A 21835-nucleotide genomic window follows, 5' to 3' on the forward strand; every position below is an offset into this window, starting at 1 on the left:
TGATAAAGGTAAAAGGTCTGCATATTATAGGAACACACAGGAAGGGACCTTTTAAGTCTTGTGGAGTCAATGAAGGCTTACTAGAGGACAAAGGATTTAAGTTAAGACCCAAAAGAATAGAATTTCATAAGGTAAATGGCAAAGGATGAGAGGCCCAGGCAAAAGGAGGTTTGTGTGAAGAAAGCATGGAAGTTCATCTCCTTGCCTAGTCCTGCTAGTGCTACAGAAGTTGCAGCCAACAATAGGGATTTAAATAGTAAGGTAAGAACAGTAAGAATTGTAGAAATCTGTATACACACACACAAAAAAATAGGTGTTACCAGAGCTTTGATGGTAGCGTCTGCCCCATCACCACCTCAAGAACAGGAACACCCTGAAGTGCTGAGAAATTCCAAAATTTTAGGACCAAGCACCCTAGCAACTGGTTCTAAGGTAGAGAAGTAACATGTTGATTGCTGTTTCAACACTATATATTCCAATTTCTTTCTCCTAGTATCCCCTACCCTCAGAGCATCCTTGCTACTACGTACCTCATAGGATGACTGTGAGGGTCAACTAGACTGAAGCTCTTGGCACAGTTGCTTGGCACATAGCAAAACCTTAATTAAGTCAACAGTTACTTTGTGGCCCACACTGAATTAGACAATCTTCTTAAGCGACATAATTTCAAACCACCTTATTCAGTAAGAACTATCATCCACATTTTACAGGTGAGCAAACTGAATGATGGTGTAATATTCCCAGGAATAAACAGCTGGTAGTGTTTTTTTCAGTGATGGGGGCAGAGATTTAAAGCAAGGCCCATCTTAATTTAAGCCTGTTTAAAATTGTGTTTAACTAAATTACTACCAACGAAAGTACAATTGCCAAGTTCATTTAGAATGAGAGTGGCACCACATTTGATTGAAATTTTTTTCATACAGGTACACACATATTAAGCAAGTAGTAATCACAAGCCAACCAGAAAGTCTAATCAACACTTGTCTGTAGTAATGGTGAACTTCTGGCATAGACATCAAACAGACATGGCTAAAGTCTTCCAGTTTAATTTGAACATTTCCTTCTCAATAATTTTATGATCCCTCTAAGTTTTCTTGGAAACTCTGGTGGCATTTCGCTGCTAACTAAAAGGTCAGCAATTGGAATCCACCAGGCGCTCCCTGGAAACCCTATAGGGCAGTTCTACTCTGTCCTTATAGGGCAATTCTACTCTGTCCTTTAGGATAGCCAACATTTCCTTCTCCATACTTTTATGATCCCTCCAAATTTCCTTAGTTGGCTGGAAGCAGCTCAGTTCTCAGAATCACATATCTCTTTCACTCATCCTGAACACACTTGTTAGTGCATATTAGAACTTGTTAAAGATTAATTCTTAAAGCATCCTCAAGCTTTCTTTTCCAACAAAGGAAACATCAATTATAGGCTCACACATAAACTTTGCCCCTTTCTTGAATACTTGCTGCCCTTTATAAATCTTAGATTTCTTCCCCTTGAGTATTCGTTCAAAGGAGAGATTTTATTGCCTCCAGGGGCTGTTAAACTGATTGCAATACTGCCTATTTAGAGCAGTTCAGTGGGAATTAAGCTGGTTCAATGCTGTCAGACCTAGAATATAGCTGTCAAACAGCATTACAAGTAAAACACCCTTGATAAGAAATAATGACCAAATGTCAATCTGTTTTTCTCTACCCTTACTACAGGCTTGTCCTGCCACAAAAAAAAAAAAAAAAAAAAGCAATGTTTTACACAATACAGTAATAGCACATTTCTGATATTTCAGTTAAAATTCTAGCAGTGTTTTCCAATGACAAAAAAATAGCTCTAAATGCAATCTGGTCTCAAAAATTGATGGAAGCAGTTCCCCCCCACCCCTTTTAATAAAGTATTTGGCAATCTGTTTCAAAATGAACAAACTTTATCGATACAAGTAAATGTAGAGTTGTCTAAAATCCATTCTGAAGGTTCATCATTCATTCATTCAACTAACATTTGTTGAGCCTCTGTGAGTTTGGTGTTGCGCTAGACGTTAGGGTACAAACACATGGTTCATTGTGAGCCATTTTAAGACGTCTAGATTTAATTCTGTGGGCCACTGGGAGCAAATGACAGATTTTAAGGATAATGGGATTTGATCTTTAGAAAGATTAATTTGGCTACATTGTGGTCTTTCTCGTCTCTGCTACCCTCTTTCATTGCTCTCTGCACTTTCTCTTTATAGCACTGATTACAATCCATCTGGGTTCATACCCATCTTACCACTAAATTATAAATTTCATGAAAGCAGGCATCATGTCTACTTTGTTTATTATTCCATACTCAGAACTCAGTACAATACCTAGTATAAGAAGCTATCTGGTGATTATTTGCATGATTAAATTAATGAATAAAATTTATTGGAGGGTGTAGAAAGAGCATGGGAGCAGTGTCTGACCTCCTCAAACTTCACCAAGGGGAAGGAGAATCAAGATCAACAGCCTGAAGCTGATTCCTACGAGGCGGAGGCCAGACATGCCTCTTCTCTCCACCATCTTTACCAATTGTGACACCAACCATCCCTCCCACGGCACTCTCTTCTTCTCTACTGGGTTTGATAATTCAGTGCAATGGCCACACAGAACTCAAAGACAATACTCACAGTTATGGGGCTTATTAGGGAAGTAACAGGTTACAATTCAATCTCAGGAACACTCAGGGTACAGTTCTTCCATCAGGACAGCCTTTTCCCAGGCATGCTCACAGGCATGCCTCTCTCTGGCCCTTTGCCTCTGCCCTGCTCAGGCAAACTTTACAAAGCTCTTTAGCTCTGCCAGTAAGTGTCCAGATGCACTCCATTCCACTAGAAGCCTCAGCCCAAAAGCACTCAACTTTCTCACTATCTGGGCGGGGAATCCCACTGTGCTGTCTCCTGCCAGTCTCTCCTGCCACCCTTTCTCTGCCATCACTTCTTGCTGTCTTCAGTGTTACAGCTCTCTGTCTCGTGGGCCCAGGAGTTTCTCAGCTCAGGGATCCTGGGTCCAAAGGACGCAGTCTCTGCCCCTAGCTGTTCCTCGTTGAGGGTAGTAGGATCCTATCTCTCCTCTGGAACTGGCTCTCTTTTAAGGCAAAACTGACCAATCCCCTTGGTGGGGCACAATTGCCTTATTTGCATAGTCCCACCCAACCACTTGGGCTGGAGCCACAAGACCATGACAAGAAAGGCCACACAAGAACAATCCATCCCACTGCAGAGGGGGTTGAAAGTGTATTACGGAAGGTCAGTCAGGAAACTTGTAATTTATAGACAGTTCATGACAGAGATTGGCAGTTCTAACCCACCCAAAGGCACTTCGGAAGACAGGCCTATCTCCTTCTGAAAGTTTGCAGCCTTGAAAACCTTATGGAGCAGCTCTACTCTGCACGCTTGGAGTCATCATAAGTCAGAATCAACTCAAATGCAACTAACAACAACATCATAGCAAAATAGGATTTGGTTATATATTTAATAGGGATGGTGCAGAAAAGTAAGGTGTGTATAATAATGCAGAAGTTTTTAATCTGACCAAGTGAATGTCAGTATTCTCAAACAGAAAAAAGAAATATTTAAGGGTAAATGACCACTCAGCTATTCCCTGATGAAATATTGTTTCTAAATTTTTAAGCATTATACAAATGCAAATAAGATACAGTATGTAATCCCTTAAGAGAGTGCTTATTACATCATTTAAAAAATAATTTTAAAGTTTAAATAGCTTAATAATTCAATATCATAGTGATTATCAACAATTAATACTTCTTTTTCTCTTCCCTTCCCCACTTCAATTTTTTCCATCAAGGGAAATTATTTTTAACCTGAAAGGACAGAACATCAGTTTACTCATAAATCATGCCAAATTATTTCCTTTTCCTGGAAAGTGTTATCATGTCAGTAAATCAGAAGAAAATCGTAATGTCTTAGATCTCAGAAAGACACTTGATTTGGTTTCCCACACATTAGTCACTTTCCCTGCATCCGTTCTTTGCCTGTCACTCCACTGCTCAAAAACCTTTCATGATTTCCCCATTGCAGTCAGAATTCATTCAAATTTTTTAGCTTTTCAATCAAAGCCTCCATAATTTGAATCCTATCTACCTTTCTAATTTATCTCCTATACATAGCCAATGTCACTCCAAGAGCCAGTTTTAGGTTCGTTTGATTTTTTCACCAACATGAGAAAATTAGTCTCGTTACATGTGGTCATACTTCTTTGACTTTGACCAAGAATGGCTTGGTTGTTTTTCACCAGATCTGTTTCTGAATGACTGCTGGTGTTTCTAAAAAGTTAAACTTATCCCCACCACCACCACCACCAAAGAGGAAGATTTTTCCATTACCGAAAACAATACCTACAACAAAGTATTATAGGATATGGTAGAAATACTGAAAGAGCTATCCTATAGATAAGGTGAGTATTGATAACACTATTAGGATAGGTGTCTACCTTTCCAAAGAAGGTGACCATTTTAAAGGGACTCATATTTATATGAAAGTCAAGGTACTTTTGTGTGTGTGTGTGTGTGTGTGTGTTTTAGGTGAAAGTTTACAGTGCAAATTAGTTTCTCATTCAAAAATTTATACTCAAATTGTTTGGTGGTATTGATTGCAATCCCTTCAATATGTGAGCAATCTCCCCCTTTTCCTTTCCACCCCAGTCTCTCCGTGCCCATTCATCCAGTTTTCCTGTCCCTTTCTGACTTCTCATCTTTGCTTTTTGGTAGGTGTTGCCCATGTGTTCTCATACACTTGACTGAACTAAGAAACACATCCCTCATGTGCGTTATTGTTTTATAGACCTGTCTAATCTTTGGCTGAGAGGTAGACTTCAGGAGTGGCTTCAGTTCTGAGTTAGCAGGGTGTCCTGGGACTATAGTCTTAGGGGTTCCTCCAGTCTGTGTCAGACCAGTAAGTCTGGTCTTTTGTGTGTGTGTCTATGTGTATGTGTGAATTTGAATTTTGTTCTACATTTTTCTCCCACTCTCCCTGGGACCCTCTATTGTGATCCCTGTCAGCGATCAGTAGTGGTAGCTGGGCCCCATCTGGTTCTGGGCTCAGGCTGGTGGATGCTGTGGTTCATGTGATCCATTACTTCTTTGAACTAATATTTTCCTTGTGTCTTTGGTTTTCTTCATTCTCCTTTACTCCCAACACGATGGGACCAATAGATATATTTTAGACACCCGCTTGCAAGCTTTTAAGACCCTAGACCAAAGTAGAATGTAGAACATTTTCTTTATAAACTGTTATGTCAATTGACCTAGATGTCCCCTGAGACCGTGGTCCCCAGCCATCAGCCCCAGTAAGTTGTTCCCTCAAGGTGTTTGGATACATCTAGAAAGCTTCTATGGCTTTGCTGTAGTCAAGTTGTACTGACTTTCCCTATATTGTGTGTTGTTTTTCCCTTCATCAAAGTTAATACTTGTCTACTATCTAGTTAGTGATAAATACCCCTTCTCTCCCTTGTAACCATCAAAGATTGTTTTTTTCTGTGTGTAAACCTTTTCTTGAATTTTTATAATAGTGGTCTCATACAATATTTGTCCTTTTGTGATTGACTTATTTCACTCAGCATTCCAACCTCCAGATTCATCCATGTTGTAAGATGTTTCACAGACTCATCAGTGTTCTTTATTGTTTGTAGTATTCCATTATGTGTAGGTACCATAATTTGTTTATTCATTCATATGTCGATGGGTACTTACATTGTTTCCATCTGTCTTAATCATCTAGTGCTGCTATACTAGAAATACCACAAGTGGATGGCTTTAACAAAGAGAAGTTTACTCTCTCACAGCCTAGTAGGCTACAAGTCCAAATTCAGTGTGTCAGCTCCAGGGGAAGGTTTTCTCTGTCAGCTCTAGAGGAAGCTCCTTGTTACCAGTCTTCCCTCAGTCTGGGAGCACCTCAACACAGGAAGCTCAGGTCCAAAGGATGCTCTCTACTCCCGGCTCTGCTTTCCTGGTGGCATGAGGTCCCCATGTGTCTCTGCTCGCCTCTCTCTTTTATATCCCAAAAGAGATTGGCTTAAGACACTATCCAGTCTTGTAGATTTCATCAATATAACTGCCATTAATCTATCTCATTAAATCATAGCGATAGGATTTACAACATATAGGGAAATCACATCAGATGACAAAATGGTAGACAATCATACAATACTGGGAATCATGCCCTAGCCAAGTTGACAGATATTTTTGTGGGACACAGTTCAATCCATGACACCATCTTCTTGCTATCGTGAATACTGCTGCAATGAACATGGTGTGCGTATGTCTATTTGTGTGGCACGTCTTATTTCTCTAGGATATGTTCCTAGGAGTGGGTGAAGTTTCTCTTATGGCTCCTAAAATAGTGGTATCATTTCTTTAGTGTATCCAATTGGATCTTTTTTTCAATTTTTATTGTGCTTTAAGTGAAAGTTTACATATAGACTCAGTTTCTCATACAAAAGTTTATATACACCTTGCTATATACTCCTAATTGCCCTCCCCCTAATGAGACAGCACACTCTTTCCTTCCACTCTTTATTCAGCTGCTTCTAACCCCCTCTGCCTTCTCATCTCCCCTCCAGACAGGAGATGCCAACATAGTCTCATGTGTCTACTTGATCCAAGAATCTCACTCTTCACCAGTATCATTTTCTATCCCACAGTACAGTCCAATCCCTGTCAGAAGAGTTGACTTTGGGAATGGTTCCTGTCTTGGGCTAACAGAAGGTCAGGGGACCATGACCTTCAGGGTCCTCTAGTCTTAGTCAGACCATTAAGTCTGGTCTTTTTAACAGAATTTGGGGTCTGCAGCCCACTGCTCTTCTGCTCCATTGAGAGTTCTCTGTTGTGTTCCCTGTCAGGGCAGTCATTGGTTGTAGCCGGGTACCATCTAGTTCTTCTGGTCTCAGGCTGACATACTGTCTGGTTTATGTGGCCCTTTCTGTCCCTTGGGCTCATAATTACCTTGTGTCTTTGGTGTTCTTCATTCTCCTTTGCTCCAGGTGGGTTGAGAACCATTGATGCATCTTAGATGTCTGCTTGCTAGCATTTAAGACCCCAGAAGCCACTCTTCAAAGTGGGAGGCAGAGTGTTTTCTTAATAGATTTTATTACGCCAAATGACTTAGATGTCCCCAGAAACCGTGGTCCCCAAACCCCTGCCCCTGCTATACTGGCCTTCAAAGCATTCAGTTTATTCAGAAAACTTCTTTGCTTTTAGTTTAGTCAAGTTGTGCTGACCTCACCTGTATTGTATTGCCTTTCCCTTCACCTAAAATAATTCTTATCTACTATCTAATTAGTGAAAACTGCTCTCCCTTCCTCCGTCCTCCCTCTCATAACCATCAAAGAATATTTTCTTCTCTGTTTAAACTATTTCTCCAGTTATTATAATAGTGGTCTTATACAATATTGGTCATTTTGCAAGTGATTAATTTCACTCAGCATAATGCCTTCCAGATTCCTCCATGTTACGAAATGTTTCACAGATTCATCGTTGTTTTTTATCAATGCATAGTATTCCATTGTGTAAATATACCATAATTTACTTATTCATTCATCCACTGATGGGCACCTTGGTTGCTTCCGTCTTTTTGCTATTGTAAACAGTGCTGCAATAAACATGGGTGTGCATATATCTGTTCATGTAAAGGTTCTCATTTCTCTAGGATATATTCCAAGGAGTAGGATTGCTGGATCGTATGGTAGTTCTATTTCCAGCTTTTTAAGGAAGTGCCAAATTGATTTCCAAAGTAGTTGTACCATTTTACAATGCCACCAGCAGTATATAAGTGTGTTCCAGTCTCCCCACAACCTCTCCAACAGTCATTATTTTTGTATTTTTTGGATTAATGCCAGCCTTGTTGGAGTGAGATGGAATCTCACTGTAGTTTTGATTTGCATTTCTCTAATGGATAATGATCATGAGGATTTCCTCATGTATCTGTTAGCTACCTGAATGTCTTCTTTAGTGAAGTGTCTGTTCATATCCTTTGCCCACTTTTTAATTGGGTTATTTGTCTTTTTGTAGTTGAGTTTTAGCAATATCATGTAGATTTTAGAGATCAGACACTGATCAGAAATGTCATAGCTAAAAATTTTTTCCCAGTCTGTAGGTAATCCTTTTACTCTTTGGGTGAAGTCTTTGGATAAGCATAGGTGTTTGATTTTTAGGAGCTCGCAGTTATCTAGTTTCTCTTCAGCATTGTTAATACTGTCTTGTATACTGTTTATGCCATGTATTAGGGCTCTTAGCGTTGTACCTATTTTTTCTTCCATTGTCTTTATTGTTTTAGATTTTATATTTAGGTCTTTGAGCCATTTGGAGTTAGTTTTTGTGCATGGTGGAAGGTATAGGTCTTGTTTCATTTTTTTGCAGAAGGATATCCAGTTACGCCGGCACCATTTGTTAAACAGACTATCTTTCCCCATTTACCAGACTTTGGGCCTTGGTCAAATATCACCTGCTCATATGTGGATGCATTTATGTCTGGATTCTCAATTCTGTTCCACTGGTCTATACCAGTACCAGGCTGTTTTGACTACGGCAGCGGTATAATATGTTTGAAATCAGGTAGAGTGAGGCCTCCCACTTTGTTCTTCTTTTTCAGTAATGCTTTACTCATCTGGGGTTTCTTTCCCTTCCATATTAAGTTGGTGATTTGTTTCTCTATCTCATTAAAAAATGTCATTGGGATTTGAAGCAGAATTGCATTGTATCTGTAGATCGCTTTTGGTAGAATAGATATTTTTACAATGTTAAGTCTTCCTATCCATGAGCAAGGTATGTTTTTCCACTTACACAGGTCTCTTTTGGTTTCTTGCAGTAGTGTCTTGTAGTTTCTTTGTACAGGTCTTTTACATCTCTGATAAGGTTTATTTCTAAGTATTTTATCTTCTTGGGGGCTACTGTAAATGATATTGATTTGATTTCCTCTTTGATGTTCTTTTTGTTGGTGTAGAGGAATCCAACTCATTTTTGTATGTTTAGCCTGTATACTGATACTCCGGCGAACTCTTCTATTAATTTCAGTAGTTTTCTTGAGGATTCCTTTAGGTTTTCTGTTTATAAAATCATGTCATCTGCAAATAGAGATATTTTACTTCTTCCTTACCAATCTGGATGCCCTTTCTTTTCTTACCTAGCTGAATTGCTCTAGCTAGGACCTCCAGCACAATGTTGAATGAGAGTGGTGATAAAGGGCATCCTTGTCCAGTTCCCGATCTCAAGAGGAATGCTTTCAGACTCTCTCAATTTCAGATGATGCTGGCTGTTGGCTTTGTCTAAATGCCCTTTCTTATGTTGAGGAATTTTTGTTCTATTCCTATTTTGCTGAGAGTTTTTATCATGAATGGGTGTTGAACTTTGTCAAATGCCTTTTCTGCATCAATTGATAAAATCATGTGGTTCTTTTATTTTTATGATAGATTACATTAATTGTTTTTTTAATGTTGAACCATCCCTGCATACCTGGTACGAATCCCACTTGATCATGGTGAATTATTTTCTTGATGTGCTGTTGAATTCTATTGGCTAGAATTTTGTTGAGGATTTTTGCATCTATGTTCATGAGGGATATAGGTCTGTAATTTTCTTTGTTTTTCAGAGTTTTTACCTGGTTTTGGTATCATGGATATGCTGGCTTTACAGGATGAGTTTGGGAGTATTCCATCCTCTTCTATGCTCTGAAATGCCTTTAGTAGTGGTGGTGTTAACTATTCTCTGAAAGTTTGGTAGAACTCTGCAGTGAAGCCGCCTGGGCCAGGGATTTTTTTTTTGTTGGGAGTTTTTTGATTACGTTTTTAATCTCTACTTTTGTTATGGGTCTATTTAGTTGTTCTACCTCTGTTTGTGTTAGTTTAGGTAGGTAGTGTGTTTCTAGGAATTCATCCATTTCTTCCAGGTTTTCAAAATTGTTAGAGTACAATTTTTCGTAGTAATCTGATATGATTCTTTTAATTTCAGTTGGGTCTGTTGTAATATCGCCCATCTCATTTCTTATTCAGGTCATTTGCTCCCTCTCCTGTTTTTCTTTTGTCAGTTCGATCAATGGTTTACCAATTTTGTTGATTTTTTCCAAGAACCAGCTTTTGGTCTTGTTAACTCTTTCAATTGTTTTTCTGTTTTCTATTTCATTTAATTCTGCTCTAATTTTTATTATTTCTTTCTTTCTGGTGCCTGTTCCTCTCTATTTCTTTAATTTGTAGGAATAATTCTCTGATTTTGGCCCTTTCTTCTTTTTGTATGTGCATGTTTAGTGATATAAATTGACCTCTGAGCACTGCTTTTGCTGTGTCCCAAAGGTTCTGATAGGAAGTGTTTTCATTCTCATTGGATTCTATAAATTTCTTTATTCCATCCTTAATGTCTTCTATGTCTCAGTCATTTTTTGAGCAGGGTATTGTTCAGTTTCCAATTGTTTGATTGCTTTTCCTGTTATTGATTTGTACTTTTATGGCCTTATATGCTTTGTAATATTCCAATGTTGTGGATTCGGCTAAGGCTTGCTTTATGACCTAATATGGGATCTATTCTAGAGAATGTTCCAAGTGCACCAGAAAAGAAATACTTGGCTGCTGTTGGGTGGAGTGTTCTGTATATGTCTATAAGGTCAAGTTGGCTGATTGTGGCATTTAGATCTTCTGTGTCTTTATTGAGCTTCTTTCTGGATGTTCTGTCCTTCACCAAAAGTGGTGTGTTGAAGTCTCCTACTATAATTATGGAGCTATCTCACTTTTCAGTGCTGTTAGAGTTTGTTTTATGTATCTTGCAGCCCTGTCATTGGGTGCATAAATATTTAATATGGTTATATGCTCCTAGTATATTGTCCCTTTAATCATTATATAGTACTCTTCCTTGTCCTTTGTGGTGGATTTAGCTTTAAAGTCTATTTTGTTGGAAATTAATACTGCCACTCCTGCTCTTTTTTGATTGTTGTTTCCTTGATATATTTTTTCCCTCCTTTGAGTTTTAGTTTGTTTGTGTCTCTAAGTCTAAGCTGTGTCTCTTGTAGGCACATATAGATGGATTGTGTTTTTTTATCCACTCCGCCACTCTTTGTCTCTTTATTGGTGCATTTAGTCCATTTACATTCAGCTTAATTATGGATAGGTATGAGTTTAGTGCTGTCATTTTTATGTCTTTTTTTGTGTATGTTGTGACAGTTTCTTTTTCCCACTTGGTTTTTATTGTGCTGAGCAGTTTACCTTTATATATTGTCTTTTCCTCTTAGTTGTTGTTTTTGATTTTGTTTCTGCTGAGTCTCTGTCTTTTTTCTTGTATTTTATTTTGATGAGTAGGATAGTTAGTCTCCTTTGTGGTTACCTTAATATTTACCCCTATTTTTCTAAGTTTAGACCTAACTTTTATTTCTTTATATCGCCTTGCCTTCCTCTCCATACGAAACATCTATGACTACATTTATTAGTCCCTCTTGATTGTTTTAATGTTGTCATCTTTTACATAATAACATCACTGTTTCCCTGTTTTGAGCATTTTTTTATCTTGATTTATTTTTGTGATTTCCCTGTCTGGGTTGACATCTGATTGCTCTGTCCAGTGTTCTAGTCTTGGGTTGATACCTGGTATTATTGATTTTCTAACCAAAGAACTCCCTTTAGCATTTTTTGCAGTTTTGGTTAGGTTTTTACAAATTCCCTAAACTTCTGTTTATCTGGAAATGTCCTAATTTCACCTTCATATTTGAGAGACAGCTTTGCTGGATATATGATTCTTGGCTGGCAATTTTTTTTCCTTCAATGCTTTAAATAAGTCATCCCATTGCCTTCTTGCCTACATGGTTTCTGCCAAGTAGTCCAAGCCCATTCTTGTTGACTCTTCTTTGTGGGTGACTTTTCATTACCCCTAGCTGCTCTTAAACTTCTCTCTTTATCTGTGGTTTTGGCAAGTTTGATTATAATATGTCTTGGTGACTTTCTTTTAGAACCTACCTTATGTGCAGTTCACAGAGCATATTGGACAGATATCTTCTCATCTTTTGTGGTATCAGGAAAGTTTTCTGCCAACAAATCTTCAACAATTTTCTCTGTATTTTCTGTTGTTCCTCCCTGTTCTGGCACTCCAATCACTTGAAGGTTATTTCTCTTGATAGAGTCCCACACGATTCTTATGGTTTCTTTTTTTTTTTTTTTTAATTCTTTTATCTGATTTCTCTTCAAATATATTGGTGCCAAGTGCTTTATCTTCCAGCTCACCGATTCTGTCTTCCACTTGCTCATTTCTGCTCCTCTGACTTTCTATTGAGTTGTCTGATTCTATAATTTTATTCTTAATCTTCTGAATTTCTGATTGCTACCTCTCTATGGATTCTTGCAACTTATTAAATTTTTCATTATGTTCTTGAATAACCTTTTTAATTTCTTCAGCTACTTTATCTGTGTGTTCCTTGGCTTGTTCTGGGTATTGCGTGATCTCCTTCCTGATTTTGTTCCTGATGTCTTGAAGAGTTCTGTGTATTAATCTTTTGAATTCTGCATCCGGTAATTACAGGAAGGCACCTTCATCCAGAATATCTGTTGATTCTTTGTTTTGAGAGCTTCTTGAGGTGATCATGGTCTGTTTCTTTATGTGACTTGATATTGACTGTTGTTTCCAAGCCATCTATAAGTTATTGATTAGTTTATTTTATGTTTGCTTACTGTATCCTAGCTTCTTGTTTTGTTTTGTTTTGATTTGATATGCTCAAATGGGTTGCTTGAGTGAGCTACCTTGATTAGTTTCACCTCTGAAGCTCTGACATCCTGTCACTGGATGGCTAGAGCTGTTATCAGGTATATCAGTCTAGGGGTCCATTCACTTTCTTGTACAAATTCAGCTCAGGTTTCCAGGTAGCTGATCGTCAAGTGTGTGGTACAGGCTCCATCTTACAGTCTTAGAGGGACAAGGGTGATTGGTGCAGGTACCAGTATCTGGTTGCAGCAGGGTGTCACACTCTGAACAAGGCAGGGGGCTGAGAACAGTCTCCCGAATATCTGTGAGAAAGTCACGTCCCTGTTCCCTAGAGCACACTGGTGTGTGAGTTCTTTAGACAGACCATGGGCACTCAATGCTTTTGTTTGTAAGGACTGGGAGGTACCAATTATCCTTGGACCCCTGTCACAGGTGGCTGGGTGACCTGAGTGGGGCCACCAGTCCTTATGCCCCTGATGTGCGTAGATGAGGACCCTATTTAATAGGCAACGTGATGTCAAATATCAAAACCCATCTCTTCACTGTACAGCTGAAATTGTTGCAGTCTGCCAACAAGAGCCTATTCTCCTGAAGTAGGCCCACACAGGCCCATGCAGGGTGGAAAAGTATTCAAAGTCCATGGACCATTTATGCCTGGACAGGAGCCTCTTCTGTCCTGAGCTCCCCCAGTTAGTGGAGCTAGCAAATTATCTTTTCCCCCAATTTTGAATTTATTCCTACTCCAAGGCTGGAAGGATGGCTCAGGGCACTCAACACAGCCTATCTCAGGCCCAGAGAAATCAACAGCCACCGAAACCAGCCTGAGGGCTGGGGATGCAGTAAAATATATGCAAGTACTTAGCTTTTACCGAGAGCGCTGTTCTTCTCTGGTTCCACAGGTGTGAGTAAGCTGTGCGGCTGGCTGCTTTTCCCTGAGGAAACTGCAGCCAAACGCTACCACCAGCCCACCGCAGCCGCTCCCAGGAATGGTGTCTGAGGGATCCCAGTGATTCAGGTCCAGTAACTCCTCTCTACTTCTGAACTGTCTCTCCTTCCCTCTGCTGCTCAGTCCATTTTCTAACTTTGCCTTTGATGTTCAGGACTCCTAGCTTGTCATAAATATAATCGTTTCACTTGTTTTTTGGGGTCTTTGTTGTAAAAGGGATTGCAGAAAGCATCTGGCTATTCTGCCATCTTGGCACCGCCTCCTCTCCAATTGGATCTTTAAGGTCCTCATTTTCCATTTTGCAAAATCTTATGTTAAAATTAACAACTGACTCGAGTTTGAAGTGTTCTTCTTTTTTCCATTAGAATTAATTTTTACATTATTTAGGTTGCTTTTCAAATAGTTAAAACATAATTAACAAAATCAATATATGAAGCAGACGATTTTAATGAGGTCAGTCTTCTCTACCATATGAACAAATAAATTAGAAAGAAACAAAAAGTTTCATTAGGATTCTGGCATAATTTTTTTTGATCAGGACATTATCAAGTAAATTGTTCGATTCTTTGGTGTTATTGTTGAATTTATTTTTCAAAATTATCTATACTTAACTATTTGAGTTGTTAACTTCCTCAGTTTTTTATGCTTTAATACTTTAATTCAAAGAAAAATAAGAGCATTTCAAAATAGTAAAAAATGTTTTTAGCTGCTAACCCATAAAAAAAAAAAAACCATTGCCATCGAGTTGATTCCGACTCATAGTGATCCTATAAAAAAGCAGCTAAATAAGGCAAAAAATATTTTTGCTCCATGTTAATAAATGCTATTCCCTTAGGGAGAATAATTCACATCAGGCTTCAGTCACCTTTCTTAGGATCTCTTGAGAAAAGAGAAAATACAGAATTGGAATAAGGAGGACATCAGACATAAAATCTCTGAAGACCTTTAAAAATAAGAGCTTTTAACCACAAATGTAGAAAAAGAATGTAACCACTGAATAAAGCTAATTACTTCCAGCTTCACAGGAAATTAAGTGCATAGCTTAAAAAAAAAAGTTCCATGTCAGTCTTTTTTAGCCTCGCTCCTGAGTTCAACTCACAGTTGCTCTGAGCTGCTTGTTTCTCCTTGGGTAGGTGGGGTCCATTACAACTGAATGGTTTCTGACTGCTCTAGCCCCTAGATCCACTCTGCAATGTTTTCCTCATGTCTGCTTGATAGTCTTCCGGCTCTGCACACCAGCTTTTACATACCTTTATACTCTTAAACAAGGAGCCCTGGTGGTACAAGGGTTAAGTGCTTGGCGATCTGCTTCCATATGGCCAAGAAAACTCTATGGAATGCAGCTCATCTCTGACACATTTGGGGTCTCCACGAGACAGGATCAACTGGACAGCAACTGTTTTTTGTTTTGTTTCTTAAGATCACTGAGATTACTGCAATGGTAGCCAGATATAATCTCTCCTTTACAGCCTTCATCTCACTTGAACTTTCTTCATCTAGGATAATATAAAATGTCAAACTTGTTTCCAAAAGAAATTGAAAATTTGAGTAAACCAAAGGAAGTAAAATGAACCTATAATTTTTTTCTTTCCTATATAGGAAGTCCTGGTGGTGTAGTAGTTAAGAATTCGGCTGCTAACCAAAAGCTTAGCAGTTCAAATCCACCAGCTGCTCCTTGGAAGCCCTATGGGGCAGTTCTACTCTGTCCCACAGAGTAGCTATGAGTCGGAATCAACTCTATGGCAACGGGTTTTTCAGTTTTTTGGTACTCTTTATCCAGTTTTGAAATCAATGCTAATTTAACCTCATAAAAAGAATTGTACACTTTAAAATGGTTAGTTTTGTTATGTGAATCTCACCTCAATAATAAAAAAAAATGAATTAGAAAGTTGTCCTTCGTTTTCTAAACAGCTTGTACAGGATAGAGATGTTCTCCTCTTTGAAAAACTAATAGGAGTCATCTGGAAAAGCACCTGGGCCTGGGGCTTTTTTCTGGGGGATACATTTTTGATTACCATTTTAGATTCTTCATTGGTCTTTGGCTTATTCAAATTTTCTATTTCTTCTTGTGACAAGTTTGGCATTTTATATTATTCTGGAATTTTATTGATTTTTTTCTTGGTTTTCAACATTTTGGTGAATATTCATATTATTCTTTAATAGTTTTATAATATCTATTGTTTCTGCAATTGTTTCCACTTTTACACTCCTTTCTGCAATATTTAATTAACCTCTTCTGTTTTGTTCCCTCTTTATAGATATTCTTATCTATAAAATGGAGGCAAGAATATTCCATGCTTAAAACACTAAATAGACTATAGATAAGTGGTGACTTTGGTGAAAGGTAAGACAGTACACAACAGTGGGGAAGCCAGCACAACTTGTACAAAGCAAGGTCATGGAAGCTTCATAGACATATTCAAACTCCCTGAAGGACTGAATTGCTGGGCTGAGTGCTGTGGGAACCATGGTCTCGGGGAACATCTAGTTCAATGGGCATAACATAGTTTATAAAGAAAATGTTCTACATTTTACTTTGGTGAGTAGCATCTGGGGTCTTTAAAGCCTGCGAGCGGTCATCTAAGATACTCCACTGATCTCATCCCTGTGAGAATGAAGAAAACTAAAGATACAAGGGAAAGATTAGTCCAAAGGACTAATGGAACACAACTACCACAGTCTCCACCAGACTGAGTCCAGTACATCTAGATGGTGCCTGGCTACTACCACAGGCTGCTCTGACAGGGATCACAATAGAGGGTCTCAGACAGAGCTGAAGAAAAATGTAGAACAAAATTTTAACTCCCAAAAAAAGACCAGACTTGCTGGCCTGGCAAAGACTGGAGAAACCCTGAGAGTATGGCCCACAGACACCCTTTTAACTCAGTAATGAAGTCACTACTGAGGTTCACCCTTCAGCCAAAGATTAGGCAGGCCCATAAAACAAAATGAGACTAAAAGGGCACACCAGCCCAGGGGCAAGGACTAGAAGGCAAAAGCGGACAGGAAAGCTGGTAATAGGGAATTCAAGGTTGAGAAGGGAGAGTGTTGACATGTCGTGAGATTGTTAACCAACGTCATAAAACAATATGCATGCAAACTGTTTAATAAGAAGCTAGTTTGTTCTGTAAGCCTTCATCTAAAGTACAATAAAAAATAATAATAATAATAAACCCTCTCCAAAGAAAAGAATATTCCATACTACCTCATAGGGTTGTTCTGAGGATAAAATATATGAATAGATGTAAAGAGTATAGAGCAATATTTGGCACATAGTAAACACTACCTAAGTATTAGTTGTTATTGTCTCTTATTAATATTTTAGATAACAAGCTTTTTTTTAATTTGAAGGGATTCTATAGTTTATTAATTTTTTCCCTTTTCTATTTCCTTCCTTCTGGGTTTTTGTTTTTTCTTAATGTATTCTATTTATATTTTTCTAACTTCCTGAATTGATATATTAGTTTATTTGACTTTATTCTCTCTTATGTTCTATTAGAGCTATAACTTTCAAATACTATGTTGGCTATGTTCAGTAAACTATACTATGTAGTCTTTTTATTGTCTTCTATGTATTTCCTAATTTCCCTCATGATTTCTTGTTCCTCAGCTTTTTTTTTTTTTAGCTATCCTCTTATTAAAAAATGGTTTCTTATTTTATTGCACAATGGTCAGAGAACATGATCTAAATGGTGTTGGTTATTTGAACTTTATTAAGACTCATGGTTTAGTATATAGTAATGTTTTCCATCCTTGCTAGAAAATAATTTCTACTGTCTGTTGAGAGTAAGGTTATATTGTTTACACATGTCTGTGTATATGTCAGTTCTAGTCTGTTTAATTATATTGTTTATACCAGATATTTATTTTTTCTGCTCAATCTATCAGTTCTTAAAAGAAAAATATCAGTATCTCCAATTATAATATTTAATTTATCATTTTTTTCTCTATAGTTTGTCAATGTGAATTTCCATTATTACATCTCCTTGATTGGTTGTCCCTTTTACCACTGTACCGTGTCCTTCTTTGACTATGATGACTTTTTTACTTTAAATTCTATTCTTCAAATAGTGCTTTCACACAAATCTCTTCAAAATTCCAGCTTAGTGTGTCTTTTGTTTCCTGCCTAAGCCCTGACAATCTACTTCTGATAACTGAAATGCCTACGTCAGTCCTCCATATCTCTTAACATTTATTTTATACTTTAAGGAAATAGGTCACCAGGCCTTTCTTCTAAGGCATCACTGAATGTATTCAAACTGCCAACCCTTAGGAGCTGAGTAAATACCATTCGTGCCACTCAGGAACCTAGCTATAGTCCAGGCCCTAAATTATTCCCCTTCCTGTGAGTTTAGGGGGTATAAACCCAAAAAAAACCAAACCCACTGCCGTCAGGTCGATCCTGACTCTTAACAACTGTATAGGACAGAGTAGAACTTCTCCATACGGTTACCAAGAAGTGCATGGGGGATTTGAACTGCCAAACTTTTGGTTAGCAGCCACAGCTCTTAACCACCGCACCACCAGGGTTTCCTAGGGAGTGTAGGAGCAGGGGAAATTGCCTTCCAGTGGAGAGTGCGTGGCGTTAAAATCTAGGTTTGACAACTTCCCCCTGGCGTTTTGTGCACCAGGAGATCATGTACATCAGTGGACCTCCACCCTGGTCTACCTAGCCCATGTGGTGTGGATGGGTGTGAGGCAGTGTGAAGACTTCTGACTTTGGTTACCGGCCCCCATATCAAGCCTGGCTGAGGAACAATCCTGATGTTACTCTTCTACTCCTGCCAGTGCTGGGCTGGTGCTGCAAATTCTCTGACTCACTGATGACAGGGCAAGTCACAGCCCATTCAGGGCAGTGGGAGGAGGAAAAAATGGCACAACTGGGAAGTTCTCCTCTGCCTATTCCTTGTCATTGGCACACAGCCCCCTTCTGCTCTGGGCCATCATTGTCTCACCATACTGGGGCTCAACTACTTTCTCCTCATGGGTTTGTCACAATTGTATGTTTTTCTCTCAGATGCAACAATCTTACTGATGCTTCTGTTACAGCTTCAGTGTTGAGTTCATTAGAGGGAGTCATAGTTCATATTCCGTCACCACTGCTTTTCCTCAGTTGTACGGTAATTTCTCCAAAAAAAAAAACAAAAAGAACAGAGGCCATCTACAGAAAAGCAAGGCTTGCTTGGATAATCTTAACTGGCATGTATACCTGAGGCCCAGATTGTAGCTAAGCACAAGCCAAGGTAACTTTCACTTCAGAAAATTCAGTGGCCAAGACTATCACTCTCTGGATGTTCAAGGAAACTACTGAGTGAATTCCCAGGTATCCAAAAGATGTAGACTGGAAAAATTAAGAAGAATCAAAGAAACCTCAATCTATCTATGCAACTTCTGCCAAAAATCGTTTCAAGTCCTGACTCTGCCATTTGACCTTGCACAAGTAAATTAACCTCTCTATGCCTTGGTTTCTTTATTTGTAAAATGGGGTAATAATAGTACCCAATTCTTAGGGTTTTCTTGGCCGAAATCTTTATGGAAGCATATCACCAGGTCTTTCTCCCATGGAGCCACTGGCTGAGATTAAAACATCAGCCTTTTGATTAGTTGCCAACATCTTAACCACTGCGCCACCTGTTAAAAAAAAAAAACCATCACCATTGAGTCAAGTTGAATAGATTCCCACTCATGGCAACGCTATAGGACAGAGTAGAACTGGCCACTAGGGTTTCCGAGGAGGGCCTGGTAGATTGAAACTGCCGACCTTTTGGTTAGCGGTAGTAGCTCTTAGCCACTACGCCACCAGGGTTTCCTTATCCCTAAGTAGTCCCTTTGAACACCGTCTCTTTTGACTTGAGTTGAAGATGGAAGCACCATCCATTCTTCTCAAGATGGCGGTGGCATACTCACAGCACAGCTTTCTCAAAAGATATCCCCCTCATCAAACCTCTCCTCAGCTCTACTCTCTCAATCCTTCAATGTCTACAATATAGGTGGAGTTTTTTCTTAAGAGTCAGGAAACTCAAGAAAAAGTTCATCTTTGCCTGTCACCTCACTTTGGAATTTCGTTCATATTGCATCTTGGTGCCACAGTCAAAACTTCCAATTTAATATTCTGTTACTTTACTTTTTATCATTTTTATTGAAATATGAAGCAACTATCAGGTACTGAACTAAGTGCTGTAATGCAAATAAAGTGCTGTAGTGGTAAATACAGAGACAAGATAAACAAGTTTTACCCTGGACTGGGAGTAGAAGGTGGACATGGAAGGCTTCACTACAGAGACAACATTTGAATTGAGGCTTCAAGGATTCATCTGTTCATTTAACAAATATTTATTAAGTAATAAGGATATTCTAAGTAGTGTGTTGGGTGCTTGGGATATTATCAGTGAACAAAACAAACACCCCTGCTGTGGTGGAGCCCTCATGGGAGGGCAGACAATAAACAATAAACATAATAAATTATATAACCTGTTAGAAAGTGGTAAATGCTATGGGAAAAAAGAAGTAGGGCAGGAATGAGAAGATCATGAAACAGAAAAGAAGAACATTCCAAGGGGAAAACAGTCTGAACAAAAGCCTGGAGGTTTAAGGAGAGTGGTATGACCAGAGAATTGAGGATAGTGTGGTGGGGCTGGAGTATAAGCAATATTAAAGACGAGTATGCCAGTCCCTGCCCCAGGCTTCATCCCAACTCAACAATTTGCCCTGAACGCTCAGTTATTAATAGGCTCAGTTGTCAACCTTCTTCTTGCAACCCATGAGAGCTTGCCTTTTGCTTTTATCCCCATGGATATACATGTCTGAGAAATATAAAGAGAAGTACAAGTAAAAGAACTGAATAAACTTTTTTTTTTAATTTAAAATTCCTTAGGACGTGGAGCTGAAAATGTTTTGGTACCTATTCGAGAACAATCAAAAAAAATTATCGAACACCTGTTACACAGTAGGTACAGTGTTGGTGCTACACATACAACAATGTGCAAGGTCTCTGTCCACGTAAGAAACCATAAAGGAAAAGAGAGATGAAAGCCTGCGTTCCTGCATGGGGTTGTGCATGGCTTTGGCACACTGAAGGGCAACAGTAGGACTCAGGGCTCAGGGACCAGAGGTGACATCACCTGGTGGAAGACAGCATAGCTCTAGAAACAGAAATGAGAAGCTTCTGTGCTACTGCTTCATAGGCAGTCTAGAAGGTAGGTGACTGCTGAGAGATAACATGACAGAGATTGCCGTCATCAAGTTATTGTTGTCAGTTGTCATCAAGTCGATTCCAACTCTTGGCAACCTAAAAAAACCCATTGCCATCGAGTCGATTCCAACTCATAGTGACCCTATAGGACAGAGTAGAAGTGCCCCACAGGGTTCCCAAGGAGCGCCTGGTAGATTCGAACTGCCACCTTTTGGTTAGCAGCTGCAGCACGTAACCACTATGCCACCAGTGCTTCCCATGGCAACTTAGAGGTCCTGAAATAGTGAATTAGGTCAAAAAATCCAAAGAAATGTAATTCATTATTGGAAATGTGGCTTCATTTTCCACTCTCATACCAGGTTGACCCAACTTTTGGAAACCCAGCCAACAGTAGCAACAAGAACTGTGGACTGGATTCACCATGGACTATAATCATAATAGCAAATGTGTCTTAAAATTTACTATGATGAAGCTTTTTTTTTTTTTTCTTTTAATACGAATCATAGTTTTCAGGATGGAATCAGCCCTCAGGCTAAAAATTCCCTGCTAAAACAACCCCAAGCCTTCCATTAGAATAGCATCATACCCACACTAGTAAATAAGTTTTAACTCCTCTGTTTAAAAGAAGTTGTGGAGAATTTGGCAAGGGAGATTGATGGCAGTGGTACAAGACGATTAAATAATGTCACTGAATTGTACATGTGAAAAAACTTGAATTAGTCAATGTTGTGTTATATACATTGCTACAATAAAAAAAAAAAAGTGCAGGGACAAAAAAAAGGCCTTATACTTAAAGGAGGAAAGAAAGGATATAATAAAATAAGAAAAAAAAATTTTTTAGTTAAGCTGTGTATATACATTTCCAAGGAGCCCTGGTGGTGCAATGATTAAGAGCTCAGCTGCTAACCAAAAGGTCAGCTGTTCCAACACCAGCCCCTGTTCGGGAGAAAAGGCCTGGCTATCTGCTCCCATAAAGATTACAGCCTAGGAAAACCTATAGAGAAGTT

The sequence above is a fragment of the Elephas maximus genome, chromosome 3 (genome assembly GCF_024166365.1).
Source record: "Elephas maximus indicus isolate mEleMax1 chromosome 3, mEleMax1 primary haplotype, whole genome shotgun sequence".
In the NCBI taxonomy this organism is placed as follows: domain Eukaryota; kingdom Metazoa; phylum Chordata; class Mammalia; order Proboscidea; family Elephantidae; genus Elephas; species Elephas maximus.